The 16,144-nt window shown below is 36.1% G+C and overlaps 1 long non-coding RNA gene across 3 annotated transcripts in view; it reads right to left on the bottom strand.

Annotated features, from left to right (window-relative positions):
- Positions 1–5,820: 5,820 nt before the first annotated feature.
- The window catches only part of LOC111855628 (uncharacterized), a 41,359-nt gene continuing 31,035 nt past the window's right edge, over positions 5,821–16,144 (bottom strand). For 2 of the 3 annotated variants that reach the window (XR_002840937.2, XR_002840938.2), the window contains 3 exons: positions 8,937–9,044; positions 8,445–8,792; positions 5,821–7,707 (listed from right to left, as the gene is read on the bottom strand). This is a non-coding gene — a long non-coding RNA (uncharacterized lncRNA). The remainder of the gene's footprint in view (positions 7,708–8,444; positions 8,793–8,936; positions 9,045–16,144) is intronic. The other variant, XR_011989237.1, reaches the window with a different exon arrangement.

Consider the following 16,144-nt stretch of genomic DNA (forward strand, 5'->3'; position numbering starts at 1 on the left):
CGCCACTGGACTCTAGAGCAGTGGAGACGTGTTCTCTGTAGTGACGAATGCTTCTCTGTCTGGCAATCCAATGGACGAGTCTGGGTTTGCCGGTTGCCAGGAGAACAGTACTTGCCTTTGCATTGTGCAAAGTGTAAATTTTGGCGGAGGGGGGATTAAGGTGTGGGGTTGTTTTTCAGGGGTTGTGCTTGGCCCCTTAGTTCCAGTGAAAGGAACTCTTAGTGCTGTAGCATTTGAAGCCATTTTGGACAATTTCATGCTCCCAACTATGTGGGAACAGTTTGGGGATGGCCCCTTCCTGTTCCAACATGACTGCGCACCAGTGCACAAAGCAAGGTCCATAAGGACATGGAAGAGTGAGTCTGGCGTGGAGGAACTTGACTGGCCTGCACAGAGCCCTAACCTCAACACAGATATAACACCTTTGGAATGAATTAGAGCGGAGACTGTGAGCCAGGCCTTATAATTTAACATCAGTGCCTGACCTCACAAATGCTCTACTGGAAGAATGGTCAAAAATTCCCATAAAAAACACTCCTAAACCTTGTGGACAGCCTTCCCAGAAGAGCTGAAGCTGTTATAGCTGCAAATGGTGGGCCAACTCCATATTAAAACCTATGTATTAAGAATGTGATGTCATTAAAGTTCACGTGTGTGTAAAGGCAGGTGTCCCAATACTTTTGTCAATATATTGTATGTGAGTGTCTGTGTGTAGGGCTATGTACTTATATATAATGATGTCTACAATGATTTGTAACAAATAATCACAACCTATACATACGACATGAATAGACACAGGTCTATTAAGTTTTGTATTTATTTTCACCTTTTGTATAAATTGTTATGGAGGTTTCTGCTAATAAAAACATTAATAAATAGGTATTGCTGACATCATTGTCCTATACTGCTGAAGAAATTCTTCTATCTATTCAAAATGTTTCTGTCTCTTTTTAATTCCTATGTTATTTTTCTGAAATAAAATAGTTTTTTAATTGAAACAGATTTTATAAAGTCATATTTTAAGCTTTGGGATTGGGTTGTACTGTGTTTGTCTCTTCTGTTGCACCATTTTAATAAATTGTAATTTAACTTAATTTGTGTGATTGTTTTTTTCCTCATCTGGTATAGAATGGATTAAACCTGATGTTACTAAATACTACTAAATACAAATCTGTTGTATATATGTGTGCGTGGAGCATTCAGAAGCAATGGGTAATGCAAGGAACCTAACAAGAACATCTAATTGTTCTTTTAACTACTTGGAGCTTTAGCATTTTCAATGCCTGCTGTAGAAAGCCGAAATGGGATGGGCAGAGCCTGAGTGGGATGCTTTGTGGGCCTATTGAGTCAGTCTGATCCCTGCTGAGAACTCTCACACCTCTCCACCCTCTGTGCCCTAACCTGAGGCTTCAGTGGAGGGCTTGCCTAATGAATGGGGAGGAGTGCAGACATTTCAAGTGTTGTCGCTCAGTTGTCTTTGTCATTTATTGGTAGATCCCAACATTGTTGATCACAGGCAGATCCCTCTGTAAAAGTTAATGGTGGTGAATCGCTTGGCATTTGCTGATTTGTTTCTTTATTTATTTATTGTTTTTCACAAAACCTTCTCTGACACTGTTTTCTAATAACAAATGAAACCTTTTAAAATTATAAAACCAAGCTCCAACAAGTACAAACCCACATGATTTATTTTGTTATAAAAACAAGTTAGGTAAATGATCATTTATAATGTTGGAAATATTGTATAAGCAATTTATTGGTTATGATCTTTTAGCTAAATATTGTTTTTTATTGTATTGATTTAGATATATTAAAACTATTTGAGCTCACCTTATTTCTGCTTGCCATTCTTTTGACGAAATCTACAACACCAGAACACCAAAATAAAATTGCATTAATATCCCCGTTGCTGAATCTCTAAGAGTAGGACATAACAGAATCTCTCTCCTTCTAATCGGTCTAGAAATGTTGTCTTTCACGACAAAATATATGAAAAAGAGTTTCAAATTTTCATTACCTTTCCTTAATAAAAAGTTATGTCAGACAGTTTTAAATGTTATTCAAAGTCGTTACACATTCCATGAGGTTTTCAAGTAATATTTGCATACTTTTCTACAATATTATGGTATACGGTATGTTGTTGCTCACGCGTGTGCATGCGCTTTAAAGGATTAATTGTATTTACATTTTATGACTGTAAATATGCACAAGTTTACATAAAAATTGCTATACATTACTTATTACTTTTCAAATGCAATTTGAAATACTACGTAAGAAGGCAATATTTTATTTTTTCGGCACAATAGTTGTTTATAGGCTTGTATTAATGGTTGGATTTTGGTTAATGTTAGCAATGTAGGTTGCAGTTGCGTTATTGATTCACTTATTTGCAAACAATTAGCTTACTTTTAAAGACTAAGCATAGTACAGTTCTCAGGGAAATCCCCCAGGACCATGTTAACACCATGACCTATGGGTTAAGAGTGTTTGACCGGTGTTTGACATTTGACCTAACATACATGTTATCTTATCATTCCTTGCTTGTTAACGTGTATTGATTACCTCTCCCCAGTGACTTCTGATAGACCCAAACCTTTTGTTTGAATTAGGCCTAATCATTGATATTCGTTTAATCATCCTGACATTCTGTAATTTTTGTGCTTTATGATAGATAGATAGATAGATAGATAGATAGATAAATAGATAGATAGATAGATAGATAGATATTGTTAGCTGATTAATGTGATAAGTAAGGCGCCTCTTTTATTTAAATAATAGTCCGAAGTTTGGGGTTTTACAAATACAAGACACTATGAATCTGATGGAGAATAAACGTCCGCAGAGTAAATTTTTTTTATCCGCTTGTTTTATAACGCACTATTATCCGCTAAGTTTGTGTCTATGTTTCATCTAGTGGAACTATAGCAGATGGTTGGATGTCAAATCGGTGTAGACCTTATACATGTGGGATATATGTGATAAAATCTATAATGATGGCCAATTATTTAACAATAAATCTACAGAAATATGATCGCTGTGATCTATTCTTGTTTCAGTGTGCGTATTCTTTATTTACAGATAGACTACGATATTTAAAAGTACATTTGTCATTAGCAATTTTTTTATGGTTTATCGTTGATTTTCACTTTATTTTAATTTTGTTCTCAAGGATTCCTCTTCTATATTTCCACTAATTTTGTCGTTATTATTATTAAAATTATTGTTATGCTTTAGAGTTTAAAACAATCTTTCTTGAAACTCTTACTGAATTACAAAAGTAGAGGGAGTCAATGACTTGGTTGCTCAGAGCAGGAAAAGCTATTCACTACAACCACGTTTGTTTTGTTTTCCACCCAACCCCCAGCCCCCATCCTTGTATAAAAAGTTTCATACTGAAGAACGAGCTTCAGCATAGTGTTTGGGGAACACAGGATGACAACTTACTGAAAGTTCTCAGGAATCATTCCTGTTTCACACTCCACTAGGCAGCTGATTTGAGATTGTGTGTTAGCATAACAAAGACCCAGAGCCTGTGAACTTGGGGAACCTTTCGACCCCGGAGTTCCCAGGATGAATAGCCCCCAGGCCTGCCTATAGAGATCCTCCACAGCATCCCTGTTCGTGGCTAAATTGTTAATCAGGGTAATTTAATATAGTTTTCAATATGCCTCATCTCTTATTGGGAAAGCATTCACAGCTCCCTGCCCCCACATCTCAAAAAAGTCCCCTCTATTCACTCAAGCAAGACGGGCAGCTGCAGACTACGACCCTCTGAATTGAAATGTTTGAATATCAACAAAACTGAGGAGAGTCTGAGAAAAGATGGGGGGTTGGGATGAACAGGCCTGGGGATTGTTCTCTAACTTGAACGTGAAAACTGCTCAAGCATGCCTAACCCCCAGTCAAGGCAATGGGGAATCTAAACTGGGTTATATGTATGTATGTATGTATGTATGTATGTATGCATGTATGTATGCATGTATGTATGTATCCTGAACTTGTTCTAATTTAAGCATGGCAAACATATCTATCTATCTATTTATCTATCTACATATCTATCTATCTATCTATCTATCTATCTATCTATCTATCATCTGCCTGCCTGTCTGCCTAAAAATTTGTATGTAGCACGTAATTAATTCCAATCCTATGCTTCTACTTTAAGCATTTTGGATTTGATAACGTTTGGCAGAATTCTTCACAAATACATTGCTTTACAATTTGTCATTTACTGTAGTATTTAGCTTTTTCTCTACATATGGTTCATGCTAACATTATAGTAGGATTAATTTAGTTACTTTTGTGACCTTGGCACTGTACTTCACTTATAAAATATTACATTTCAAATAAATTAAATGCAGCACTACTACCCTTGACCTTCTGAACTGCCTAAATAGCCACCACAGTGCATCAGTTTGAAAGCATATGCCATTGGATGGTTACTTAGTTAGTTAATGGATTAATTAATGCAAGAAATGTAGGTATTACATTTGTGAAAATTATTATTATTATTATTATTATGCTTTTTCACATGCATGACTGAATAACTAGGTTTACTCGGTCACACAATGTAATGTAACAATGTAAATATTACATGCTTTTGTCATTTTTGAAGTGCTTTATATGGCAGTGCAAAAATTGGATTGATTAAAAACAGTAATCTGTGAGCTCATTACAATACTGTACATAGGAGGAAATGCAAGCTGGATATTTGGTTGTAGTAAAGGACTTAAATTTATTGGTGAAATATGTTTTAGTGATGTAATTTGTATAGATACCATGTTTACAGTGTGACATTGTGCTTGCAATTGAGATATTGAGATATTTTTACTTGAATGCAAAATACTTACAGTATTTGTAGAAGTAGTGAGCTCTATACATGAAATGGAACGACTTATCTAAATAGGCCTGTTGTTGCTAGGGTAATCTTCTACACTGTAGTATGTCATTCTGTATTGGGAATTGACATGGATCCCTTTTAGTAGCAGATGAATAGGAAAGGACAATTAACAAACTACTTAGCATAATGGACAATGAATCGCACCCGCTGCATAATTCCCTGATTAACCAAAAGAACATGTTCAGCAACGGACTCAGCCAACTGTTCTCTTCTTGGGAACCGTACCTGAGGATTTTTCTGCTAGCTGCCATTAGACTACAATGAGTTTCTCATCTATCTATCTATCTATAACAGTTTATTTCACTGACTTGTCATTCAACTTTAGAAGTAGTATGAATTTAAGATTACATATATTTGTCATGGTGCAGGACAAGGGGAGTGGCCGCAAGAATCAGAACAATTGCTTTACAGCCCCTTTGGGAAATACCATGCAAATCTGAGCGGAGTGATATGGCAGCGTCTAGACAGTTTCTTTTTGTTCTTCTGTGCCATATTGACCATTTGAATACATACATTTGAACCTGACTTGGACACACAGCACTCTTCTGGTTAGTACTAGGGACAGGAAAATACAGGGCAAGCCTCACCGAAACCAGGCTTAGGGTGAAAAATAGTGCATCCAAATAGAGAATATTTGGCTTCTCTCTGAATCAAAATCAGTCAAAATGCAGGAGTAACAAAATACTTGCAAAATATGCTTCATTTGCAGATGTTTGCTTAAATTAACTGAAGTTGGTATGGTAGTACTTTATAAAATTAAAAGTCTAGACATTTTTGTTTAATTTTTTTAGGAAAAGTATTTATTGAGATGCAAATTTCCATCCCGTGGCTGCCATTTGTACTATCACATTTTGCCACTGATTAACAAAAAAAAAGAAAACAGTTACAATTTATCACCTGAAACATGAACACATGTACCTATATGTAACAAAAATATATATAAGAAAACAAATGAATAGATAGAAGCTGCCCTGCTGGAAAAATCTCACTGTTCACTGTAGCCTAACCCTGAAATAGTCTGGGTTCAGTGCTGCAGGGAGCATATTAATTGAAAGGCAGAAAGAATTTCACTTGTTTAAACCACGGAGCTGCAGGGCTCTCCAGGAAAATAAAAGGGTCTCCCAAGCGAGGGGGTTAAACAGTGAGATGTGACACTGCTAATAGAGGAGAGCCAAGGATGTGCCCCAGCCAGCGCTCCCTCTCCAAGTCTATCACAAGGCCGAAGCACATGCATTTTCAATGTTCTGTATCTCAGCTCACTGAGGCTGCACCCGTGGCTTTGTTGTTCATTCTGTGCTGAGAGTGCAAACAAGGAGGTTTGTGAATCCCATTTTTTTTAATAAATTGACAGAATGAACTATATACAGTGTCAGCCGGCTGGTTTTAGGAGCTTGCCTTTTTGATACACACAAGAGTTCTTGAGGGCAAAGTTGTCCTTCCTCTTGGTTCCTCATGGAAAATAAAACAATAAAATGGTAAAAGTAGATGGTTAATAATTTTACGTAGCATGTGATGCTTTCTTTAAGCTTACATTGCTAATTACCAAAGTTCCATTTACATACAGTAAAGAGTTTTATTCCAGAGTTTTCATAAAATCGGTCCACTGCTAGCACATTAACCTGCGACCTCTCTGTCACAGTTTTTCCACCTTGAACACATTTGCTTCCTGCTGACCGTGATTTGCCTTTAGACAGATATGGCTATTTTAGGCAAGATTTAATAAATGAAATAAAGTGAGAATGGGCTTAGCAGGGTGACTGCACCAGCATAGTTATTTCACCTATAAAAATAACAATTTGTCCTGTTGGTTATATTGAGCCCTATGATTTAAGTTAGAGGTAATTTCTGCTCAAATAAAAATCTCAAGAGCAGTTGCTATACTAACTGGGTCATCTATACAATTTACCATTTTTAGTTTATGGTTTACTATTTTTTAAATTTTTTACCTAGACACTCAATAATATTCTTCACTTCACTTTAAGAAATAGAATTTCAATGTGGAAAGTTTTGACATGCATTTATCAAACAATACTATCTATCAGGGCATTGTAATACATTTTAGTAAGAAGTAACGAAAATGCACTTCTTTAGCTTATTTCATTGCTTCAGAGGATTTCCTATTGTTATTAGCACAAAAGTTGTTTTCAATCAAAGTTCTGTTGTGGCAAATCAAAAATCCATAACTTTCTTAAAACCTTCAGCATAGGTCAGATAGACTTTGCTTAACATCCCAAAGGTCAAATTCATGCATCAAGAATTTTTTAAAAGTGCTGAAATGAAAGAATTATAATTTTTAGGAATATTACTGTGGATCAATCCAACCTGATTTTGTAATAAAGTGCCCATTTCCAGTGCTGAGTCATGTCTTTATTTCAATTCAGTTGTTCTTGAGAAATGCAACAGTGGTTTCTGCAGTTCTTATTTAAATGGTGGGGTTCTTAATCTAAAATGTTCAATAAATCTTGGTTTAATATCAATATATTTAGTGAAATAATATTTAGGCAGATATTTATATTCTAAAAATGTTTTATCAAAAACTGTATTAGAAAATCTGAAGGAGACATCAAGTATTTTGGAAAAGTAGTGAGCTGAGTTATTATCACTTTTGCTGTGGAAGCATTACCTTTGCAATTTCTTTAATAGGAGAGCTATTGATGGATCTTCCAGTTTTAGACATAGGCACAGATACAGTAATGTAAAAGAGAACTTCATCCAAATATACTGACCAGAGCTTTTGGCTTGTCATGTGCTTGTCATGTGCTTGTATAGGTTTTCTTTGAGACATACTTGACTAAAGTCTTGAATTTCTGCAAATGTAAAACCATATAATATATAGTGAGCATATACATTAAAACTATATTAGTTGACCACATTATATTTGACTGCTATTTAACCTCACCAGAAAAATCAATACCTGGATATTGTGTGCAGGTATTTTTCATTTTATACGGATACAGAATCACACACTGTTTAATCCTGGGAATAATACTGCAGCCCCAAAGGATGTGTAATTGTGAGTATGTTACCACCACAAAAATCAATCCTGCTTTTGTCCTGCCTATATAGATCATTCTGATCACAGCGGCTAATCCAACAGCTGTGAGGTAATCAACAATATGATGTAATCTAACAGAAAATATAATAGCAAGACAGGAGCTCATATGGGCACAGAAAAGGAGATGTGGCATATGCATCAGACCATCTCTCATCACAGATATCCAGTTGCTGTACATGATATGGCATGGACCAATTAATGACACGGTAGTGAAAATGGGCTGGTGCCACAAAGAGTCATGAAGAATCATATCTGACAACCTTAGCACACAGACTAATGCAAATTGGATAGGAGCTCCAGGTCAAAACTTTGATCACATTTAACAATTCTAAATCTGAAGTGAAACAATGTGACTATGGGAATCACACAACTGCTCTGATGAGAAATGCAAATTGGAAATTTATCGCAAAGGGTTTGAAAGGAGTACTTGCTACATAAAAGTAAGTAAAATGAACAATACCCAGAACAGTGGAATGGTGTTTTGCTTACCTTTATTTTTTTTCAATACAAAAAATGAATGAAATACATCACCATGTAAATCCCGACATTGTGAAGTGGTTACGAATCTGTTTTTCACGACCAGAAATGTGGACAAAAAAAGAGGCCCACTTTGCAGTAAAAATAGACAGGATCAGTTCATAATCTAATTTACAACTCGGGAAAGGAAAAAAAAAGTTTTTCTAGTGCACCACTCAGTTGAGAAACCAGCAATTTTATGTTACAGCTGGTCAGTGTAGTATCTTTGTGTACGCCTCTTTCATTCATGGGTGAAAAACTTTCCAGTATTCAGCTCAAGAAAATCAGTGCCTGTCTTCTCAATGCTGTTGCAGATGAACACTATGAAAGACAAGACCATTATTCTCATTGCACTTCCAGAGATGAAAGTGTACTCAGCACATTTTAGAGTGCCCTCCGTCTACATCCAACGTGCAAGTGAAACCAACTGAGGATGTTTCCTCCATAAGTGCTGGGTGCACTTACAAGTATCCCCAGTGTGAAAAGGCTGCACTTTTCCATCAAAAGCTTGAGAAGCATGCAGTCCTCATGGTCTCCCTCTCCTGAATTGCTGCCACCTTACCTTCAGGAAGCCTGCAGCAGAAAGAAGATATGCATCTGAGAAATCTCACGGCAACACATGCTTATGTGGACCTGTCTTGGTGTGAAGCTTGTTCTGTTTTGGTTGTTTGCGATGACTCATGTCAGCTGAACAATTTGTTTGTGTAAGAAATCCTCTGGTTGCAACAGGAAAATAGAAGTACATGACATGACAATTGGACAGGGGAGGAAAGATTTATTGGGGTGTGTCATTTTTAGGAATAAGGAGGTCTGGACAGGGAAGTGGTAAACAAAACACAAAAAATAAATACTTAAGATGTGGCTAGCCCATGGGTTACTGATAAAACAGACAGCAATGTCTACACAATGTCTTCCATTAAAGAAACATACTGGCCACAGGGCACTGACAGTTACAAACATCAGAATTATCATTATCATTTTATTTTACGATCAAACACTGCAAACATAAAAAGGATTTATGGTATTTTTGGTCAACTATAATAGTGACATGATTCATTATTTACATTTCACATCAACTTTTTATTTCATTTTATTTTATTAACGGCTCTCACATGTATTTCCTTACATGACATTCTTTAACCTGATAAGGCCTGATAAGAGTTTTTCAAACAGCCCTCTGAGAGCGTCTGGGCCTGACAGATACTTTTTTCACAAAGGCTACACAAGCCATTTTATCAGATATCACTATTTTTTTCAAGCAAGGTATTATAGTATCAAGTTTCCAGAAACTATAGAACCTGTGGACAAGAAACAAAGCTACAGTAAATCATTCTGAACCATTTTTGCAGTGCTCCATATGAAAGTATAGTGATTAAGTAACTGAATTACTGTACATGTGATACTTTGAATGTATAATATTTAGCTTGATAGTGGAGAAAAGGCATGAAATGTGCATATTATTACCAGTTTATAATTAATGCTATCAATGCCTTTCACAGTGACTCAAATTCACAGAGAGTTTTGGCATCTATTACATAATCCACTTATTCCAGCATAGGGCACAAAGCAAAGACACCCCCTGGACAAAGTACTAGTCCGTTACAGGGCACATAGTCACACACTACGGGCAATTTAGAGATGACAGTTAGTTGAAATACGTATCTTTGAATTGAGTGAGTAAACCCACGTGGCATGGGGATAGCAAACAGACTGACATACACTCATTGAAGATGGAATTTGAAACTCAGGAGGTGAGAGGCAAGAGTAGGCCTTCTACCCACAAAGTTGCAAGAGTAGGCCTTCTACCCACAAAGTTGCAAGAGTAGGCCTTCTACCCACAAAGTTACTCCACCACACAGGTTACAGGGTCATGGTTTTTCAATCTCTCCTCATAAATATTCATTCCCACAAATATCTGATTTGTGGGAATAATGCAAGTAACTTTACATTAGCCGGAATAAACCATACAAAGTCCTTGAATTTGGACTAGCTAAGAAGGCATTTTAATTCTGTTGCACTATTAAAAGCAAACAAAAAAAAAATCTTGCAAATAGTCCAAAGGTTAGTGTTTGATTGTTTTGGAAGGTTTCAGAAACTGCTACTGAACTGAACCAATCACATGTGATAAAAACCTGTTATTTTGATGGAGTGAGGACAATCTGTGACTGTATTAAAAAAACTAAAAATGCCAGAATTATTTTGTTTAGATACTTAAGGTTAAGGTTAGGGCTGGGTAGGGGTTAAGATTGTCATTGCTGGGATTAGGGTTTTTCCCATATAAATGAATAGACAGTCCCCACAAAGATAAGAATACAAAAATATTTCTGTGTGTGTTTGTGTGTGTGTGAGTGTTTGGAGTAACACATGCTACATGGGTAATTTCTTAAAAGTACACAAGGAAGCCTCTTCATGATGCTTTACAATATGCATGACATTCATCATTCCATGTCGCTCTTACTGTACTGAAAATAATTTAAAAAAACAAACTGAAATAATATTTTAATGTATTTTTTAACTGAGTGACAGTCAGCTCTGCAATGCACAATTCAAAAATAAAAGCAAACAAATGCAAGGAAAATTAGTGTGTGCTCATATTGCTTTAATCAGGTCCGCAACATTACCTGGTACTTCGAACTATGAGCCATGCCATTAGTACAATGTGAAATCTATTTTTGTAGATTATAGAAAAAGCAAAGGCAAATTTGTTGATAGAAGTTATATACATTGGTAATTTGATGCATGTTAGCAATTTGATGTTTCCCCATTTCATTTAATTGTTTGTTTGTCCACTAGTTAATTTGAAAGTTACATTGTTAGATTAATAAAAAGCTGATCCAGAGAAGTGTGCTTAGAGATCCTTTTACATTTTATAAATAACAGTGAAAAAGAAAAAAAAATGCAAATGAAAGCACGACAACATGCAAAACAACAATGTGACAGATGTCTGACAGTCAAACAGGTACCTTATTATTCATGAAACAGAGAGCATGCCTTCCCTGTCTTCCTAGGTGAGACCAAATGTAATATTTCACTTAACACAGCAAAGAGTTTCCCTTTAAATGAACATACCAGTTGCCCCCACCCAAAATACCATGCCCTGAAGAAAAATAAAATGACGACAGATTAAAAGATGTCTGGGGGAGAGGTGCAAGATCATATGTCGATCTGCTGTTTGACCTTGGGCAAATAACTTTCCAATCAGTAAAAACTGATGATAGCACCATGATATACATGTGGCAGTGCATAATAATGGCAATGCATGATTTTTTTTTGCTCTCTCCACCAGCATGTAGTGTGTGAAATGTCTTATATTTCTTTTGAAATCCCTTTGAATTTCAATTAATAGACTTCCTGTGATGCTGTACAGACTGTCCCCAGGTTATGAATGAGATCCATTCCCTGAGTCTGTCTATAAGTCAAATTTTTAGGTAAGTCAGAGTAATAACTATACAATATAATAATAATAATAATAATAACAACAACAATAATAATAATAATAATAATAATAATAGGCTGTATGTCGGTCTGTTCATAAGTGCCAGTTGTCCGTAAGCCGTAATATCAATTAAAACCAAACAAATGAGCAAGTTAGGTAGTTCAAAATATCGACCCCAATTGTACCTTTATTTAACTGAGTGTACAAAGAAAAAAATTTCAGTGTTTTTACTGAACAACTTAATTGTTTTTTGTATATGAAATTTAGAATTTGATGCCTGCAACATACTCAAAAAAAACATGAGGACAGGGTCAAGTAAACCATTGCGTCACAACACCTTTCCTCTTAATTGCACTTTTGAATGTAACAGAGAATAATAATTGTTGCAAGTGGAATTTTTGCCCATTCTTGCTTGATACAAGACTTCAGTTGCTCAACAGTCCATTGTACCCATTTTCTGACTCTCCTCTTTAGGATGCACCATACATTTTCAACAGGAGACAGATCTACACAGCTGGCAGAGCAATCAAACGCACATACTCTGTGTATATGAAGCCATGTTGTTTTAGTGTGTGCAGAATGTGGCCTGGCATTATCTTGCTGGAATAACCATGGACATCCCACTTGAAGACGATGCCTTGATGGCGACATATTTCTCTCCAAAATCCCAACATACGCCTCCGCATCAATGGTATACATATGCAAGTCACTCACACTGTGAGTACCAATGCACCTCCATACCATAATACATGCTGGCTTTTACACCTTTTCCTGATAACAGTCAGGATAGTCCTTTGTGTCTTTGGCACAGAGAACTCAGTGTCCGTTTTCCCAGAAAATAAGCTGAAACGTGGATTCATCTGACCACAACACATGTTTCCAATGTGTTTCAGTCCATCTCACATGAACTCCCAGAGAACTTTGCATTGTTTCTGCATAGAACTGATGCATGGCTTCCTTGCGTAACAGAATTTCAGGTTGCATTTCTAGATTCAGAGGCAGACTGTGTTGAGTGACAACAGTTTTCCAAAGTGCTCTGAAGCCCATGTGGCTATATTTATCACAGTAGCAAGATGGTATCTCATACAATGCCGTTTGAAGGCTTGAAGATCACGCACCTTCAGCAGTGATTTTCTGGATTCCCTGAATCTTTTCACAATATTATGTACTGCAGATGGTGAAAGAATTAAATGCTTAAAATGCTTATTTTGAACTGATTGAAAATTCTCATAAAGTTTGACAAAAAGTGGTGAGGCACAACTCATCCTTTTGGCAAAGACTGAGCTGTTGATGGATACTTCTTTCATTCCAAATTATAACAGCCTTAACTGTTACCAAGTAACCTGCTTATTATGGAATGTTCTGAAAAGGTTTTATTTGAATTCTCTAAGAACTTTACACAGTTATTTTGCACCTGTCCCAATTATTTTTGAGTGTTGTAGGCATCAAATTCAAAAATCGTTTATATTAACAAAATACAGTCAAACTGGTCAGCATTGCATTAAAAGTGTTTTCTTTGTACTTTTGTCATTTAAATTGAGGTTCAGAGAGAATTTTCAAATTACATACTTTTAATTGCATTTTAGAAAATACCTGAACTTTTCCAGAAATGGGGTTTATCATACATGGAATCTATGTCAAAATGTTCTCTTCTGTATTTAACAGAAACAACATCAAAATGTACAGACAGACACATATGTATTCTATTACCAGATATACCCCCATTATTTATTATTATTATTATAGATATACCCCAGTTATATTTCTCAATTTTCCACAATCTCTGTGCTCCACCGCCTTTGGCAATGGGGGTAAAATAATGCCAAACTAGCAATGAAAAGCTTCACTGAAGACATTTTACCCTTGGCCATCAAGTGCAGGACATCATAGAGCCTATTTGCAATATAAACAGTATGGGCATTGCTATAAACTTATTAAATCTTAAATGTGAAATGGATGCCTGGCTTTATAGATTAAATATTTTTGAGTACTTCCCCCATGTTTCTTACAGTTTCCTTAGGGTACTCCAGGCTCCCCCCCCAAGTCCAAAAACATGCCGACAGGTAAATCACCATCAGTTTCTGAGCATGTGCCCATCCACTGCAACATCCCATCCAGGGTATCATATACCTCTGCCTTGTGCTTCCGGAACGTTACGCTGTCACCCAGTTCAGGGCCGGCGGTTTTTAAAGATGGATTGATAACAGACTTCAAACCTGCATGTTGTTTTGAAAGAAAATTTGCACTATTAATCACTTCTATATTTCATCTTCTAACCACACACCATGATCATGGTAGGAGGCGGCTTGCACAACAGGACACATCCCCTTGTGGATGCAAGCTTATCGCAGGGCAGGCATATACAGACAATCTTATCATTTTTGTCTAATATTCACTGATGCTGTAAGTGAAACTTGCTGCCATTATTTTTAATTATTAGTGGGACAACTTTACATAATTTTTTTATTCTGTGGAAAACGTAAGATCAATCTACTGCCCAGATTTAATAAGAATCGTGAACATGTCGCGGGTCATAAAGGCCGAATTAAATTATAAATAAAAGGCTGTGTCTCATTTTGATCGCAATCGATCCCCCCAGTTACTAACAAATAACTAACAAAACAATGTATGTATGCTCCATTGCTTTGGTGAAGTTGTGTTGTTGTTGTAAGAAATTATGTGAGAAGTTTAACCCAAGGACTTTTTGCGTCTTCCGTGCTTATTTAATATAAAGGTCCCAGTTCCTGTTCTGTGATGTGAAAGTGACACAAGAAAGTGGCCAGGGGCTACAAAGGTTCCTGGTTGAGACAGATCTGGAACTGGCACCTAAGAAGGACTTACAAACTGTACAGTAGGGCTGCATGATTATGGCAAAAATCATCACGATTGTTTTGGTAAATAATGAGATCATGATTATTTACCATGATCACTCGTTCACTTTGGAAATATCACGCATTTACTAAAACTTTATTTTAAAAATTGTCTTTTTAACAGTGGATTTCCTTGAACTCTAAATATAATTCAAGTGAGAAACAAATAAAAAGGGGCTGGAAGGGGTATAAAATGGAGCATCATCGCAAAATGAAATGCGGCACAATAATAATTTTGTCTCGATAATCATCAAAACCCCAAATCATAACAGATTAAAATTTGATTAACTGCCCGGCCCAACCTTACAAACACACAAACCAAAGTAGGACTAAAACATCCAACTCTGACCGAGTGAGGCAACTGAACAATTCATGGAGCCACAACACCATCCATGCTCTATAAATAATAGCAACAACACTGATTGTTCATTGTCATGGACCCTTTCCCAGGCAAAATAGGGCACAGGTTACAAAGCAAGCCAGTCTATCACAGGGTACAGACACATAAGGAGAACATGCAAACTCCACATACACAAAGGGCTAGATAACTTGTCAGATTTAAGGTTTCCAAGTTAAAATGGACTTTATCTTCATTCACTTACATTTAGCACAGAATACCTTAAATCTGACAAGTTATCTGGCTAAACATGAAATCCTATGTGATGATTCTATAAGGCCTGGGATGTTGGTGAGGCAACAGTGCTACTCACTGAGACACCAAGGTGCCTGATAAGCGTCTAGCATCAGTGCTGTTATAGATGGTGTATAGCAGACAGCAAGGCCATGCACAAGAGTGTATGTGAGGCTCCTAGACCCATTCAGGCTCAACTAATTATGAGCATTTTTTGACACTTTAAGCAGAACAGTGAAAGGTACATTATGAATATTTATAATTGAGGTTAAAAACAGATAAACCATTTTATTTGTAAATTGGATTGAGTGAACTAATTTAACACAAATCCTGACTTTTGCTTATAGTTACTCATTCATCCATTCACTCTTCTCTATGATTTTGCAGTTTCTGGTTGTTTGGCATAAAGCTTCATTATACATTCATCTATTTTCCATATCCATTTATGCAGTACAAGGTTGTTCGGCATTATTATTATTATTATTATTATTATTATTGTTATTATATGCTTTCTTAATCCTGGTGCTTGATGAAATGGTCTCATTTTCTCTTTTCCTGGTCCCAGTTCACCCATTCTTGATTTTCATCTTTTTAGATGATAATAATATGTGATAAACATTAAACATATACCAAATGTGATATGATACAGTGTTAAAAATACTGTGGCTACCAACTGTGTGGATAAAACAGATAACAGATAAAATGTAAATAATTTGTAATTATTATAATTCATTCT

The sequence above is a fragment of the Paramormyrops kingsleyae genome, chromosome 2 (genome assembly GCF_048594095.1).
Source record: "Paramormyrops kingsleyae isolate MSU_618 chromosome 2, PKINGS_0.4, whole genome shotgun sequence".
NCBI lineage: Eukaryota > Metazoa > Chordata > Actinopteri > Osteoglossiformes > Mormyridae > Paramormyrops > Paramormyrops kingsleyae.